The sequence below is a fragment of the Carassius auratus genome, unplaced genomic scaffold (assembly GCF_003368295.1).
Source record: "Carassius auratus strain Wakin unplaced genomic scaffold, ASM336829v1 scaf_tig00051557, whole genome shotgun sequence".
Taxonomy (NCBI): Eukaryota; Metazoa; Chordata; class Actinopteri; order Cypriniformes; family Cyprinidae; genus Carassius; species Carassius auratus.
In genome coordinates, this window is record NW_020527206.1 from 1 (window position 1) to 16,993 (window position 16,993).

The 16,993-nt window shown below is 36.7% G+C and overlaps 9 non-coding genes across 9 annotated transcripts; all 9 read left to right on the forward strand.

The window, feature by feature from the left end:
• Window positions 1-452: 452 nt before the first annotated feature.
• Window positions 453-571, forward strand: LOC113089948 (5S ribosomal RNA). The gene has a single exon (XR_003286746.1). It is a non-coding gene; the product is annotated as a 5S ribosomal RNA (ribosomal RNA).
• Window positions 572-1,072: 501 nt separating this feature from the next.
• On the forward strand, window positions 1,073-1,191 carry LOC113089939 (5S ribosomal RNA). The gene has a single exon (XR_003286739.1). It is a non-coding gene; the product is annotated as a 5S ribosomal RNA (ribosomal RNA).
• A 6,424-nt stretch (window positions 1,192-7,615) lies between these two features.
• Window positions 7,616-7,734, forward strand: LOC113089949 (5S ribosomal RNA). The gene has a single exon (XR_003286747.1). It is a non-coding gene; the product is annotated as a 5S ribosomal RNA (ribosomal RNA).
• A 362-nt stretch (window positions 7,735-8,096) lies between these two features.
• On the forward strand, window positions 8,097-8,215 carry LOC113089944 (5S ribosomal RNA). Its single transcript, XR_003286743.1, has one exon. It is a non-coding gene; the product is annotated as a 5S ribosomal RNA (ribosomal RNA).
• A 3,620-nt stretch (window positions 8,216-11,835) lies between these two features.
• Window positions 11,836-11,954, forward strand: LOC113089938 (5S ribosomal RNA). The gene has a single exon (XR_003286738.1). It is a non-coding gene; the product is annotated as a 5S ribosomal RNA (ribosomal RNA).
• A 512-nt stretch (window positions 11,955-12,466) lies between these two features.
• LOC113089940 (5S ribosomal RNA) lies at window positions 12,467-12,585 on the forward strand. Its single transcript, XR_003286740.1, has one exon. It is a non-coding gene; the product is annotated as a 5S ribosomal RNA (ribosomal RNA).
• A 1,682-nt stretch (window positions 12,586-14,267) lies between these two features.
• Window positions 14,268-14,386, forward strand: LOC113089946 (5S ribosomal RNA). Its single transcript, XR_003286744.1, has one exon. It is a non-coding gene; the product is annotated as a 5S ribosomal RNA (ribosomal RNA).
• A 509-nt stretch (window positions 14,387-14,895) lies between these two features.
• LOC113089941 (5S ribosomal RNA) lies at window positions 14,896-15,014 on the forward strand. The gene has a single exon (XR_003286741.1). It is a non-coding gene; the product is annotated as a 5S ribosomal RNA (ribosomal RNA).
• Window positions 15,015-16,696: 1,682 nt separating this feature from the next.
• Window positions 16,697-16,815, forward strand: LOC113089947 (5S ribosomal RNA). The gene has a single exon (XR_003286745.1). It is a non-coding gene; the product is annotated as a 5S ribosomal RNA (ribosomal RNA).
• The last annotated feature ends 178 nt before the right edge of the window (window positions 16,816-16,993 follow it).

The following is a 16,993-nucleotide window of genomic DNA, read 5'->3' on the forward strand; positions in this document are numbered from 1 at the left end:
AAAAATAGAGTCAATGCCCGATCTCTGAATATAAGCAGGTTTGGGCCAGGTTAGTACATGGATGGGAGACTGCCTGGAATACCAGGTGCTTTAAATTTTTTGGATATTTTTCACGAATTATATAATAATCTTGCAAAAAAAAAGAGTCAATGCCCGATCTCTGAATATTAGCAGGTTTGGGCCTGGTTAGTACTTGGATGGGAGACCGCCTGGGAATACCAGGTGCTTTAAAGCTTTTGGAATTTTTCACTTAGTATATAATAAATTTGGCAAAAAATAGAGTCAATGCCCGATCTCTGAATTTTAGCAGGTTTAGGTCTGGTTAGTACTTGGATGAGAGACCGCCTAGGAATACCAGGTGCTTTAAGCTTTTGGGTTTTCTTTCCTACTTATATAATGTACTGGCGATTAGATTGCTGATCTTTAATAGCATTCTCTTTGCAGCAGTCTTCGCTTACGGCCATACCAACCTGGCTATGCCCGATCTCGTCTGATCTCGGAAGCTAAGCAGGTTTGGGCCTGGTTAGTACTTGGATGGGAGACCGCCTGGGAATACCATGTGCTGTAAGCATTTTGGAAATTTTTGACTTAGTATGTAATAATTTTGCCAAAAAATAGAGTCAATGCCCGATCTCTGAATATAAGCAGGTTTGGGCAGGTTAGTACATGGATGGGAGACAGCCTGGGAATACCAGGTGCTTTAAATTTTTGGATATTTTTCACGAATTATATAATAACCTTGCAAAAAAAAAAAAAAAAAAAAAAAGAGACAATGCCCAATCTCTTAATCTTAGCAGGTTAATGTATGGTTAGTACTTGGTTGAAAGACCGCCTAGGAATACCAGGTGCTTAAAGCTTTTGGAATTTTTTCACTTAGTATATAATAAATTTGGCAAAAAATAGAGTCAATGCCCGATCTCTAAATTTTAGCAGGTTTAGGTCTGGTTAGTACTTGGATGAGAGACCACCTAGGAATACTAGTTTAAGTTTTTGGGTTTTCTTTCCTACTTATATAATGTACTGGCGAGTAGATTGGCTGATCTTTAAATAGCATTCTCTTTGCAGCAGTTTCGCTTACGGACATACCAGCCTGGCTATGCCTGATCTCGTCTGATCTCGGAAGCTAAGCAGGTTTGGGCCTGGTTAGTACTTGGATGGGAGACCGCCTGGGAATACCAGGTACTGTAAGCTTTTTGGAAATTTTTCACTTAGTATATAATAATTTTGCCAAAAAATTGAGTCAATGCCCGATCTCTGAATATAAGCAGGTTTGGGCCAGGTTAGTACATGGATGGGAGACTGCCTGGGAATACCAGGTGCTTTAAATTTTTGGATATTTTTCACGAATTATATAATAATCTTGCAAAAAAAACAAAAAAGAGTCAATGCCCGATCTCTGAATTTTAGCAGGTTTAGGTCTAGTTAGTACTTGGATGAGAGACCGCCAAGGAATAGCAGGTGCTTTAAGCTTTTGGGTTTTCTTTCCTACTTATATAATGTACTGGCGAGTAGATTGGCTGATCTTTAAATAGCCTTCTCTTTGCAGCAGTCTTCGCTTACGGCCATACCAACCTGAAGGGCGCTAGAGAGCTAGTGTGAAACAGGAAGTGAGGTGGCTATAGAAGGGTGAAGAAGGTTCACCCAAAATTGTTTGGTGTGTTTTTGTTTTTTGGTTATTTGAGTCTTAATAATTGTTTTTTGTTTAAATTTTTGGGTTATTGTTATTACTTGTCCTCCCAACAGCATAGCTGTTTGGGAGGGATCATTTTATTTTTATTTTTTTTGTTTGTTTTTTGTTTTCCTTATTTTTGAAAAATGTACGGAACTACGGCAACAGACACGGACTTGGCACGAGGAACACGGCGGCAAATGGCAAACGGACTGGAAAAAACTCAACGAGAAAAGGATGGGCCTGAAAGGAGATATAAAAGAACCTACACCAAAGAAGCTACAGTAGTAGTGGATTTGACTGAAGTGCATGAAGGTAAAGCTGAAGACATAATACAAGCGCTGAAAGATAAGTTGGATGTGACAAAAATATTGGCTGTAAGACCCAAAATGATGAAGGAGTACGAAATTACGTTTGAAAAGGAAGAAGATATTGAAAATCTGAACGAAGGATTGATGATTAAAGGAAAACTATGTGAAATTAAAAAATTGAATAACAGAGAATTTGTTGTCTCGTTCATGCATTTGCCCGCTTACCTGGATGATGCAGAGATTCTACAGAAGCTGGAGGGATGGGGGGTTACTCCTGTCTCTCAGATAAGAAGAAGATTTTATACCGGCACCAACATAGAAGATGGAACGAGGTTCCTTAAGGTACAGTTCCCAAAAGAAGTGGTCTCCTTGCCCTACAGTACTCGAATTGAAATGGAGGATGGTCCTCAGTACTATAGAGTGATACATAGCAAGCAGGTGAAAACCTGCAGGTTGTGTATGAGCCCTGATCATGTGATGAAGGACTGTCCAGACTTTAAATGTTACAAATGCTCGGAAACAGGCCACTTCGCGAGGGACTGTAAGGTGGTGAGGTGTCCAGAATGCAATTGTGTACTGGACAAATGCGAGTGCTGGTATGGAGACCAGCACAATGAAGAAGAGAGGGGGAGTGGGCAGATGCATGAGACAGACAATGAAGAGGAGCAAAGGGAAGACACCGGATCAAGGCAAAGAGAGGACAATGTAAGCAAGGACAATGACAATGAGATTGAAAAGACTGAGTTAACACAGGACATTGTGGAAATGGAGGTGCAGATGGAGTTTAATGCAGTTGGACAAGCAGAAACAGAGGAGCCAGAAGAGACTGAATGGATAGGTGAGACGGAAAGAAAAGACAAAGACAGTGAAAACCTGGGCGGAGACAGCACTGCAGGAACATCCAATAAAAGAAGAAGAAAAGTTAAGGTAATACCCAATTTGGAGAAAGCTAAAAATAAAATGTGTAAACAAAGTAATGAGGTGAAACAAGACTGTGGAAGAAGTGCAAAAGAGGGGGAGGAAATAGGATAACAAAATTATGATGCTAAAGTTTGTACTTTTATCTTTTTTAATTGTGTTGAAAATTGTTACTTTTAATGCAAGAGGGTTAATGAATGGTGTGAAATTTGAAAAAGTCAAGGAACTGTGCAGGGATGAAGATGTGATTTTATTGCAAGAAACAAATTGGAAAGAGAGTGTAATGGAGGATTTTAAAAAAAGATGGGAAGGGGAATTATTTTTTAATAATGCGGGAGGAAAAATAGGAGGAGGAGTTGCGATGTTAATAAGAAAAGATAGAGGTATCAGGTCAAAGCAAATGTATAATGACACAAAAGGAAAATGCATGGCTGTAGAAATTAAGATGGATGAAGATGATTTTATTTTAGTAAACGTACATGCTCCAAATGAAGAAATAGAAAAGAAAAAATATTTTAATATAATAGCTGAGTTAATGGAAAAATGGAAGAGGGTAATAATTGTGGGGGATTTTAACACTGTTTTTAGTAAAATGGATATGGCTAACGGAATGGTTTTTAAATCGGATGGGGGAAGAAAGGAGTTAATGTCATTGATGGGAGAGTATAACATGATTGATGTGTGGAGAGAAAGAAATGGGAAAAAGAGGGAATTTACAAGAAGACAGCTGGTAGGGAATTTTATGTGTCAAACTAGGATAGACTACTTTTTATGTACTAGGAATTTGGAATGTTTTATTGATGGAGTGTTTTATAAAGAAACGACCTTAAGTGATCACAAAATGGTGCAAATGAGAATGGATTTTAAAAAGGAAATGAGGGGACCAGGGGTATGGATTTTAAACACTGAAGTTTTAAAGGAAGAAAGTTTTAAAAAAGAGATAGAAAATAAATTTGATGAGGGGAAAAAAGACTTGATGTACATAGAGGATAAAAGGCAATGGTGGGAAAACATGAAATATGACATAAAGAAATATGTAATGAATTACTGTAAATTGTTACAAAAGGTAAAAAGAACAAAGGAACAAGAAATAAGAAAGACGTTAAGAGAGGAGTTGAATAAAAATGAAGTTAACATGCCAAGAGTAATTGAAGTGGAGGAAAAGTTGAGGAAAATAGAAGAAGGGAAATATAAAGGGGCGACGTTAAGAAGTAAAGCTAAGTATACAGTAGAAGGGGAGAAATGTAGTAGATTCTTTTTTAACCTTGAGAAAAGCAGGGCGAAGGCGGGAATAATTAAAGAACTTAGGAATAAGGAAGGACAAGCTGTTTTAAGCACGGAAGGGATTTTAAAGGAAATAAGCACATATTATGAAGAACTTTTTAGATCAGAGGAAGGGGATGAGGAAAAAAGGAACATTTTGTTACAACAGATAACACAAAAAGTCGGTGAGGGGGATAAGAAGGAATGTGATAGGGGAATAACAACTGAGGAAATTATACAAGCAATAAATCAGCTAAGTGTGAAGAAAAGCCCAGGAATAGATGGTATTGGAAGTGAGTTTTATAAGGTTTTTTAAAGAAAAAGTAAGCCCGATTTTAAAAGAAGTCTATGAAGAGGTTTTTAAAAAAGAAAGGGTACACCCAAGAATGGGCTTAGGCTTAATGAAAATAATCTACAAGAGAAAAGGAGACAAGGCAGAACTGAGAAATTTTAGGCCCATTACAATGTTAAACACAGATTTTAAAATTTTAGCCAGGGTTTTAGCGAACAGATTAAAAAATATCATGCCAAACATAATAGAGACTAACCAGGCATATGGAGTAAAGGGGAGGGACATTGCAGATATCACGAGTAGCATAAGAGATATAATGGGGTACATAAAAGAAAAAGGAAAGGAGGCATATATAATAAGCATGGATTTCGAGAAGGCGTTTGACAGAGTGGAGCATGGGTTTTTATTGGCTGTTTTAAAACAATTTGGTTTTGGAGAGAATTTTATAAAATGGATCTCAGTTTTATACAGCGATATTTTAACAAAAGTCAAATGTAATGGTTTTTTAACGGAACCTTTTAAAGTTTTAAGGTCTATAAGACAAGGGTGTCCACTGTCAGCGAAGTTATATTCTTTGGTGGCTGAACCATTAGGGCTTTTAATAAACAGAGAGAAAAAAATAAAGGGAATAAAACTAGAAGAAAAAGAGGAACTGACTAAAATTTTCCAGTATGCTGATGATACCACAATTGTTGTTGAAAATATAGAAAGTGTTAAAGAAGTAATGGAAAAAATTAAGTGCTATTGTGAGGGATCAGGTGCAAAAATAAATGAGGAAAAAACAGTATATATGAAGTTCGGAAGGTCAGAGGTTTTAACGGGGGTTGTTAAATTCCTAGAGGTACAAGAAATGAGGATTTTAGGAGTAGGCTTAGCAAAGAATGAGAAGGAAACTGTTGATAATATGTGGGATGAGACATTGGGAGGGATGGATAGGAGACTGATTTTTTGGAGAAACAGGTTTTTAAGTTTGAAAGGAAAAATTTTAATTGTAAACATGTTAATGTTATCAAAAATGTGGAACAAATTACATGTGATGCCATTGCCAAACTGGGTTTTTAGGAGAATAAAAAAGAGTATTTTAGAATTTTTATGTGAAAAAAAGCCTCCAAGGATAGCGTACAATACGCTGATAGGAAAACCAGAAGAGGGAGGGATGGGTTTAGTGGATGTGGAACAGAAGATGAAAAGCATGAGGGTTAAAGTGGTTAAGAAATATTTGGATGATAAGAAGAGAGATGAATGGAAGAAATTGATGGGGTTTTATCTAAATAAATGTGGGAATTTTAACCTTGGAGAAAACATTTTATGGATGAAGTTGAAAAGTTGGATGATGGAGGGGATACCACAGTTTTATAAAGAGGTTTTAAATGCTTGGAGGCTTTTTTTAACAGAGGTGGATTTTAATCCGGAGGGGAGGGAAGTGATTTTAAATCAGCCTCTGTTTTTAAATGACAAAATAAAGATACACGAGCGAGATATCTATTTTAAGAAGTGGCTACAAGTGGGGATTGTAAAAGTGAGAGATGTTTTATGGGAGATGAAAGAGGGATTTTTACCACTCCAAGTGATTAAAGATGCAATGGAGGAGGAGAAAGAGGATTTTAATGTCATGGTTTTAAAAAAACAGTATGAAGATGTCAAGAAAGCAATCCCAAGGCAATGGCTAGATCAGATTAAAAAGAAGGGAGAAGGAGAAAATAAAATGATGGTGTTTTTAAATGTAAAGAAAAGAGGGTGGATTTTAATTTGTGTACTGTGAAAATGTTCTATGAGTTTTTTATAAATGGAGTTTTTAAAAAACCTGTTGCCAACCAGATTTGGTTAAGGCATTTTAATGAAATCGAAGAAAAAGACATTTGGAAGAATAGAACATGGAAATGGTTGGATGTAGATTTAGAATGTTTAGACTATTTTATCAGACAAAATGTGATCTATACAGAAATGAGATTGTGTATGATGCAGAAGGCAACAAACGCTCGATGTAAAGTCTGTAAAAAAGAAGATGAAGGTATTTTACATCTGTTCTTATTATGTGGAAAACTTAACCCATTTTTTAATGAACTGGAAAAAATTGTCAAAGAATTAAGAGAAAATGAAGAGGTTACTGACTGGAAAAGGTTTTTTATGCTGGGAATGACAGAGAACAAAGAAAATAAGAAACTTGTTAATTTGTTTTTAATCTTAGCAAAAAAAGCTATATGGAAAAGAAGAAATGTAGCCAGAAACAGAGATTGTATTTTAAATTTATGGGTGATTTTTAAACAAATGGTAGAAAGTTATGTAGAAATGTTGTACAATTATTTTAAATTGGAAAACCAGATGGAGGATTTTTATAAAATTTTTACAAATGATGTTATATGTATCTTTAAACAAAAGCATTTTTACATGCCAGGAGAAGATGATTAAGATGACATATTTTTATGTGATATGAATTGTATTACTTAAGTTAAAAAACTTCAATGACGATGTCAGTTTGATTATGAGATGAATGAAATTGTATGACTAAGAAAATGTGTTTGTTTTGTATTAACTGAAATTCCCAATAAAAAAAAAAAAAAAAAAAAAAAGCTATGCCCGATCTCGTCTGATCTTGGAAGTTAAGCAGGTTTGGGCCTGGTTAGTACTTGGATGGGAGACTGCCTGGGAATACCAGGTACTGTAAGCTTTTTGGAAATTTTTCACTTAGTATATAATAATTTTGCAAAAAAATAGAGTCAATGCCCGATCTCTGAATATAAGCAGGTTTGGGCCAGGTTAGTACATGGATGGGAGACAGCCTGGGAATACCAGGTGCTTTAAATTTTTGGATATTTTTCACGAATTATATAATAATCTTGCAAAAAAAAAAGAGACAATGCCCGATCTCTTAATCTTAGCAGGTTAATGTATGGTTAGTACTTGGTTGAAAGACCGCCTAGGAATACCAGGTGCTTAAAGCTTTTGGAATTTTTTCTCTTAGTATATAATAAATTTGGCAAAAAATAGAGTCAATGCCCGATCTCTAAATTTTTGCAGGTTTAGGTCTGGTTAGTACTTGGATGAGAGACCGCCTAGGAATACTAGGTGCTTTAAGTTTTTGGGTTTTCTTTCCTACTTATATAATGTACTGGGGAGTAGATTGGCTGATCTTTAAATAGCATTCTCTTTGCAGCAGTCTTCGCTTACGGACATACCAGCCTGGCTATGCCTGATCTCGTCTGATCTCGGAAGTTAAGCAGGTTTGGGCCTGGTTAGTACTTGGATGGGAGACCGCCTGGGAATACCAGGTACTGTAAGCTTTTTGGAAATGTTTCACTTAGTATATAATAATTTTGCTAAAAAATAGAGTCAATGCCCGATCTCTGAATATAAGCAGGTTTGGGCCAGGTTAGTACATGGATGAGAGACTGCATGGGAATACCAGGTGCTTTAAATTTTTGGATATTTTTCACGAATTATATAATAATCTTGCAAAAAAAGAAAAAAGAGTCAATGCCCGATCTCTGAATTTTTGCAGGTTTAGGTCTAGTTAGTACTTGGATGAGAGACCGCCAAGGAATAGCAGGTGCTTTAAGCTTTTGGGTTTTCTTTCCTACTTATATAATGTACTGGCGAGTAGATTGGCTGATCTTTAAATAACATTCTCTTTGCAGCAGTCTTCGCTTACGGACATACCAGCCTGGCTATGCCCGATCTCGTCTGATCTCGGAAGCTAAGCAGGTTTGGGCCTGGTTAGTACTTGGATGGGAGACCGTCTGGGATTACCAGGTGCTGTAAGCATTTTGGAAATTTTTCACATAGTATGTAATAATTTTGCCAAAAAATAGAGTCAATGCCCGATCTCTGAATATAAGCAGGATGGGACAGGTTAGTACATGGATGGGAGACAGCCTGGGAATACCAGGTGCTTTAAATTTTTGGATATTTTTCACGAATTATATAATAATCTTGCAAAAAAAAAAAAAAGAGACAGTGCCCAATCTCTGAATCTTAGCAGGTTAATGTATGGTTAGTACTTGGTTGAAAGACCGCCTAGGAATACCAGCTGCTTAAAGCTTTTGGAATTTTTTCACTTAGTATATAATAAATTTGGCAAAAAATAGAGTCAATGCCCGATCTCTAAATTTTAGCAGGTTTAGGTCTGGTTACTACTTGGATGAGAGACCGCCTAGGAATACTAGGTGCTTTAAGTTTTTGGGTTTTCTTTCCTACTTATATAATGTACTGGCGAGTAGATTGGCTGATCTTTAAATAGCATTCTCTTTGCAGCAGTCTTCGCTTACGGCCATACCAACCTGAGGGCGCTAGAGTGCAACAGGAAGTGAGTTGGCAGTAGTAGGAAGAGAGAGGCTCTTCCATTTTGTAGTTTGGTTTAGTTTTTTCGTTTGTTTGTGTGTTTTGAGTTTATATTAGTTAGTTGTTGTTGTTTTTTAACCCCAAACAGTTTATACTGTTTGGGGTTTTCATTTAAGAAAATGACGGATTTAACGGACAAAGGACACGGACTGGCAAAAGGAAATGAGATGGGGAACAGAGAATCAGGATATGTTGCAGACGAGATGGAAAGGAATATAAATGAAGACAATGGTGAAAGCAGGAATGAAACATGGGCAAAGGTGGTTTCAAGGAGAAAACCAGATGGAAAAACAAATGGACAGGACAGAAAAACAGCACTACAAACAACTGAAGGTACTGGAACTAATAAAGGAGTTGGTGAAAAAATAAATGATTTATCTCAACGACAGCAAATGATAAAGAGGTTGAGCCAACAAACAAAGTATCAGAGGCAATACAGAAAAGAAGCAACATTAACAATGACTGTAAAAGATATAGAACACACAACAGTAATAATGATCATTAAATCAGTTGAAGAGAAAGTAGGAATTGGAAAACTGATCGGACTAAGAAGAAAGAATAACAATGAATTTGAAATGACTATGGAAAGTGAGTTGGACTGTGATTTACTGTTGAATGGAATCATGATTAACGGAAAAGAATGTGAGATAAGGAAACTGTGTGCAACAGAAAGAATGGTATCTTTCTTGAGTCTGCCCAGCTATATAGAAGATGAGGAAATTATTCAAAAACTGATAAATTGGGGAGTAACTCCCATTTTGCCTCTAAGAAGAAGATATCATCCGGGGACAACAGTGGCGGACGGAACACGTTTTCTAAAGGTAAAGTTTCCACAAGAAGTGACATCTTTGCCATATAATACCAGGTTCATGACTGAAGAAGGAGTGCAGTACTACAGAGTGATTCATGACAACCAGCTGAAGACATGCAGGATCTGTGTAAGTGTGGAACATGAGAAAAAGGACTGTCCGCAATTCAAATGTCGAGACTGTTTTGAGCAGGGGCATTATGCGCGGGACTGCAAAGTCCCACGGTGCCAAGGCTGCGACAAAGCAATCATGAGATGCAGATGTGAGATGGAACATGAGGTAAATGAGGACACAAATATGGACGTACAGGAGGTGATGGGAGATACTGCAACTGATCATTTAAATGATTCACTGTGGCAGACTCAAGGAGAGGAAGATGAACAGGACAATGAGGAAGAGGAGGAAACCAACAAAGATGAGAATGAAGAAAAGAGCAAAGATGGAGAACAAGGAATGGAGAAGGGAGAAAGAGTAGACAAAGAGGAAAGAATTTTGATTAACAAAGACTTTTCTAAGGAAAAGGAAGAAGTGGACACGACTGGGATGGACTATGAAAAAGGTCAAGAAAAGGATGAGGATAAGGGAATGAAGATACTGCCGGAGGTAAGAGAAGTGGAAAATGGGGGGAGGATTTTTGGTTTGGAAAATAAAGGAATAGAAAGACTGAATAGAGGTGTAAAAGCAAGAACAAAAGGTGGAGTTGACATTCAAAAGGTTCTTAAAAAGCAGAAAATAAGAAGAGATGCGCTAAAGGAAAGGAGGAAAATTGGAAATGGGGGAAGCAAGACATGTTTTCTTTAAAGACAATGAAACTAATTGAGTGGTGGTTTTTGGTTTATCCTGTGTTTTCCTTAATGAGTTTTCTAAGTATTGTTTCATTGAATGCTAGAGACTTATCCCAAAGTCAAAGGTTTGAAAGATTGATGTGTCTGACTAAAAATAGGGATATGTTATGTCTACAAGGAATGAGGTGGGAAGATAAAATAAGTGATGAAATCAGAAAATTGTGGAATGGAGAAATGTATAGTAATTGTGATATAGGAAGGAAAAGAGGGGTCGCTATTTTAATAAATGTCAATAATGAGTGTTTTTTAAATTGCATCTTAAACATTCCAAGGTTTGTTAAATGGAGCAGAAGAAACATGGTCAAACAAAAGAAGACAAAAATACATGTGTGCAATTTTTTTAGGATAAAGATGTTTTATTCTAAATGTTCTGTTTTGTTACTATAATATGAAAGATGAAAAATAAGTGTTTGTAAAAAAAAGTGTAAAAGGGAATCCATTCCTTGAAATGACATATTTTCATTTTAATGTATTATTGCAAAAATGTGATTTAGATTGTTTTTAAAATGTATGTTAAATGTATGTATGAGTCTTTTTTAGAAAAAAAAAAAAAAAATGTTAAAAGACTGTTTTAAAAGGAAATAAGACTTTAATGTACAAAATATTTATGGAATGTTGTAATATGACAATTTTTGAATAAAAAAAAAAAAAAAAAAAAAGCTATGCCTGATCTCGTCTGATCTCGGAAGCTAAGCAGGTTTGGGCCTGGTTAGTACTTGGATGGGAGACCGCCTGGGAATACCAGGTACTGTAAGCTTTTTGGAAATTTTTCACTTAGTATATAATAATTTTGCCAAAAAATAGAGTCAATGCCCGATCTCTGAATCTTAGCAGGTTAAGGTCTGGTTAGTACTTGAAAGAGAGACCGCCAAGGAATACCAGGTGCTTTAAGCTTTTGGAATTTTTTCACTTAGTATATAATAAATTTGGCAAAAAATAGAGTCAATGCCCGATCTCTGAATATAAGCAGGTTTAAGCCAGGTTAGTACATGGATGGTAGACTGCCTGGGAATACCAGGTGCTTTAAATTTTTGGATATTTTTCACAAATTATATAATAATCTTGCAAAAAAGAAAAAAGAGTCAATGCCCGATCTCTGAATCTTAGCAGGTTTAGGTATGGTTAGTACTTGGTTGAAAGACCGCCTAGGAATACCAGGTGCTTAAAGCTTTTGGAATTTTTTCACTTAGTATATAATAAATTTGGCAAAAAATAGAGTCAATGCCCGATCTCTAAATTTTAGCAGGTTTAGGTCTGGTTAGTACTTGGATGAGAGACCGCCTAGGAATACTAGTTGCTTTAAGTTTTTGGGTTTTCTTTCCTACTTATATAATATACTGGCGAGTAGATTGGCTGATCTTTAAATAGCCTTCTCTTTGCAGCAGTCTTCGCTTATGGCCATACCAGCCTGGCTATGCCCGATCTCGTCTGATCTCGGAAGTTAAGCAGGTTTGGGCCAGGTTAGTACTTGGATGGGAGACCGCCTGGGAATACCAGGTACTGTAAGCTTTTTGGAATTTTTTGACTTAGTATATAATAATTTTGCCAAAAAATAGAGTCAATGCCCGATCTCTGAATATAAGCAGGTTTGGGCCAGGTTAGTACATGGATGGGAGACTGCCTGGGAATACCAGGTGCTTTAAATTTTTGGATATTTTTCACGAATTATATAATAATCTTGCAAAAAAAAAAAAAAAAAAAAAAAAAAAAGAGACAATGCCCAATCTCTTAATCTTAGCAGGTTAATGTATGGTTAGTACTTGGATGGGAGACCGCCTGGGAATACCAGGTGCTTAAAGCTTTTGGAATTTTTTCACTTAGTATATAATAAATTTGGCAAAAAATAGAGTCAATGCCCGATCTCTAAATTTTAGCAGGTTTAGGTCTGGTTACTACTTGGATGAGAGACCGCCTAGGAATACTAGGTGCTTTAAGTTTTTGGGTTTTCTTTCCTACTTATATAATGTACTGGCGAGTAGATTGGCTGATCTTTAAATAGCATTCTCTTTGCAGCAGTCTTCGCTTACGGACATACCAGCCTGGCTATGCCTGATCTCGTCTGATCTCGGAAGCTAAGCAGGTTTGGGCCTGGTTAGTACTTGGATGGGAGACCGCCTGGGAATACCAGGTACTGTAAGCTTTTTGGAAATTTTTCACTTAGTATATAATAATTTTGCCAAAAAATAGAGTCAATGCCCGATCTCTGATTCTTAGCAGGTTAAGGTCTGGTTAGTACTTGAATGAGAGACCGCCAAGGAATACCAGGTGCTTTAAGCTTTTGGAATTTTTTCACTTAGTATATAATAAATTTGGCAAAAAATAGAGTCAATGCCCGATCTCTGAATATAAGCAGGTTTAAGCCAGGTTAGTACATGGATGGGAGACTGCCTGGGAATACCAGGTGCTTTAAATTTTTGGAATTTTTTCACTTAGTATACTTAGCCCGATCTCTGAAGGTCTGGTTAGTACTTGAATGAGAGACCGCCAAGGAATACCAGGTGCTTTAAGCTTTTGGAATTTTTTCACTTAGTATATAATAAATTTGGCAAAAAATAGAGTCAATGCCCGATCTCTGAATATAAGCAGGTTTGGGCCAGGTTAGTACATGGATGGGAGACTGCCTGGGAATACCAGGTGCTTTAAATTTTTGGATATTTTTCACGAATTATATAATAATCTTGCAAAAAAAGAAAAAAGAGTCAATGCCCGATCTCTGAATTTTATTAGGTTTAGGTCTAGTTAGTACTTGGATGAGAGACCGCCTAGGAATACTAGGTGCTTTAAGCTTTTGGGTTTTCTTTCCTACTTATATAATGTACTGGCGAGTAGATTGGCTGATCTTTAAATAGCATTCTCTTATATACTAAGTGATTTTTTTCACTTAGTATATAATAAATTTGGCAAAAAATAGAGTCAATGCCCGATCTCTGAATATAAGCAGGTTTAAGCCAGGTTAGTACATGGATGGGAGACTGCCTGGGAATACCAGGTGCTTTAAATTTTTGGAATGAGAGACCGCCAAGGAATACCAGGTGCTTTAAGCTTTTGGAATTTTTTCACTTAGTATATAATAAATTTGGCAAAAAATAGAGTCAATGCCCGATCTCTGAATATAAGCAGGTTTAAGCCAGGTTAGTACATGGATGGGAGACTGCCTGGGAATACCAGGTGCTTTAAATTTTTGGATATTTTTCACAAATTATATAATAATCTTGCAAAAAAGAAAAAAGAGTCAATGCCCGATCTCTGAATATAAGCAGGTTTGGGCCAGGTTAGTACATGGATGGGACACTGCCTGGGAATACCAGGTGCTTTAAATTTTTGGATATTTTTCACGAATTATATAATAATCTTGCAAAAAAAAAAAAAAGAGTCAATGCCCGATCTCTGAATATAAGCAGGTTTGGGCCAGGTTAGTACATGGATGGGAGACAGCCTGGGAATACCAGGTGCTTTAAATTTTTGGATATTTTTTCACGAATTATATAATAATCTTGCAAAAAAAAAAAAAGAGACAATGCCCAATCTCTGAATCTTAGCAGGTTTAGGTATGGTTAGTACTTGGTTGAAAGACCGCCTAGGAATACCAGGTGCTTAAAGCTTTTGGAATTTTTTCACTTAGTATATAATAAATTTGGCAAAAAATAGAGTCAATGCCCGATCTCTAAATTTTAGCAGGTTTAGGTCTGGTTAGTACTTGGATGAGAGACCGCCTAGGAATACTAGTTGCTTTAAGTTTTTGGGTTTTCTTTCCTACTTATATAATATACTGGCGAGTAGATTGGCTGATCTTTAAATAGCCTTCTCTTTGCAGCAGTCTTCGCTTATGGCCATACCAGCCTGGCTATGCCCGATCTCGTCTGATCTCGGAAGTTAAGCAGGTTTGGGCCTGGTTAGTACTTGGATGGGAGACCGCCTGGGAATACCAGGTACTGTAAGCTTTTTGGAAATTTTTCACTTAGTATATAATAATTTTGCCAAAAAATAGAGTCAATGCCCGATCTCTGAATATAAGCAGGTTTGGGCCAGGTTAGTACATGGATGGGAGACTGCCTGGGAATACCAGGTGCTTTAAATTTTTGGATATTTTTCACGAATTATATAATAATCTTGCAAAAAAAAAAAAAAAAAAAAAAAAAGAGACAATGCCCAATCTCTTAATCTTAGCAGGTTAATGTATGGTTAGTACTTGGTTGAAAGACCGCCTAGGAATACCAGGTGCTTAAAGCTTTTGGAATTTTTTCACTTAGTATATAATAAATTTGGCAAAAAATAGAGTCAATGCCCGATCTCTAAATTTTAGCAGGTTTAGGTCTGGTTACTACTTGGATGAGAGACCGCCTAGGAATACTAGGTGCTTTAAGTTTTTGGGTTTTCTTTCCTACTTATATAATGTACTGGCGAGTAGATTGGCTGATCTTTAAATAGCATTCTCTTTGCAGCAGTCTTCGCTTACGGACATACCAGCCTGGCTATGCCTGATCTCGTCTGATCTCGGAAGCTAAGCAGGTTTGGGCCTGGTTAGTACTTGGATGGGAGACCGCCTGGGAATACCAGGTACTGTAAGCTTTTTGGAAATTTTTCACTTAGTATATAATAATTTTGCCAAAAAATAGAGTCAATGCCCGATCTCTGATTCTTAGCAGGTTAAGGTCTGGTTAGTACTTGAATGAGAGACCGCCAAGGAATACCAGGTGCTTTAAGCTTTTGGAATTTTTTCACTTAGTATATAATAAATTTGGCAAAAAATAGAGTCAATGCCCGATCTCTGAATATAAGCAGGTTTAAGCCAGGTTAGTACATGGATGGGAGACTGCCTGGGAATACCAGGTGCTTTAAATTTTTGGAATTTTTTCACTTAGTATACTTAGCCCGATCTCTGAAGGTCTGGTTAGTACTTGAATGAGAGACCGCCAAGGAATACCAGGTGCTTTAAGCTTTTGGAATTTTTTCACTTAGTATATAATAAATTTGGCAAAAAATAGAGTCAATGCCCGATCTCTGAATATAAGCAGGTTTGGGCCAGGTTAGTACATGGATGGGAGACTGCCTGGGAATACCAGGTGCTTTAAATTTTTGGATATTTTTCACGAATTATATAATAATCTTGCAAAAAAAGAAAAAAGAGTCAATGCCCGATCTCTGAATTTTATTAGGTTTAGGTCTAGTTAGTACTTGGATGAGAGACCGCCTAGGAATACTAGGTGCTTTAAGCTTTTGGGTTTTCTTTCCTACTTATATAATGTACTGGCGAGTAGATTGGCTGATCTTTAAATAGCATTCTCTTATATACTAAGTGATTTTTTTCACTTAGTATATAATAAATTTGGCAAAAAATAGAGTCAATGCCCGATCTCTGAATATAAGCAGGTTTAAGCCAGGTTAGTACATGGATGGGAGACTGCCTGGGAATACCAGGTGCTTTAAATTTTTGGAATGAGAGACCGCCAAGGAATACCAGGTGCTTTAAGCTTTTGGAATTTTTTCACTTAGTATATAATAAATTTGGCAAAAAATAGAGTCAATGCCCGATCTCTGAATATAAGCAGGTTTAAGCCAGGTTAGTACATGGATGGGAGACTGCCTGGGAATACCAGGTGCTTTAAATTTTTGGATATTTTTCACAAATTATATAATAATCTTGCAAAAAAGAAAAAAGAGTCAATGCCCGATCTCTGAATATAAGCAGGTTTGGGCCAGGTTAGTACATGGATGGGACACTGCCTGGGAATACCAGGTGCTTTAAATTTTTGGATATTTTTCACGAATTATATAATAATCTTGCAAAAAAAAAAAAAAGAGTCAATGCCCGATCTCTGAATATAAGCAGGTTTGGGCCAGGTTAGTACATGGATGGGAGACAGCCTGGGAATACCAGGTGCTTTAAATTTTTGGATATTTTTCACGAATTATATAATAATCTTGCAAAAAAAAAAAAAAGAGACAATGCCCAATCTCTGAATCTTAGCAGGTTTAGGTATGGTTAGTACTTGGTTGAAAGACCGCCTAGGAATACCAGGTGCTTAAAGCTTTTGGAATTTTTTCACTTAGTATATAATAAATTTGGCAAAAAATAGAGTCAATGCCCGATCTCTAAATTTTAGCAGGTTTAGGTCTGGTTAGTACTTGGATGAGAGACCGCCTAGGAATACTAGGTGCTTTAAGTTTTTGGGTTTTCTTTCCTACTTATATAATATACTGGCGAGTAGATTGGCTGATCTTTAAATAGCCTTCTCTTTGCAGCAGTCTTCGCTTATGGCCATACCAGCCTGGCTATGCCCGATCTCGTCTGATCTCGGAAGTTAAGCAGGTTTGGGCCTGGTTAGTACTTGGATGGGAGACCGCCTGGGAATACCAGGTACTGTAAGCTTTTTGGAAATTTTTCACTTAGTATATAATAATTTTGCCAAAAAAATAGAGTCAATGCCCGATCTCTGAATATAAGCAGGTTTGGGCCAGGTTAGTACATGGATGGGAGACTGCCTGGGAATACCAGGTGCTTTAAATTTTTGGATATTTTTCACGAATTATATAATAATCTTGCAAAA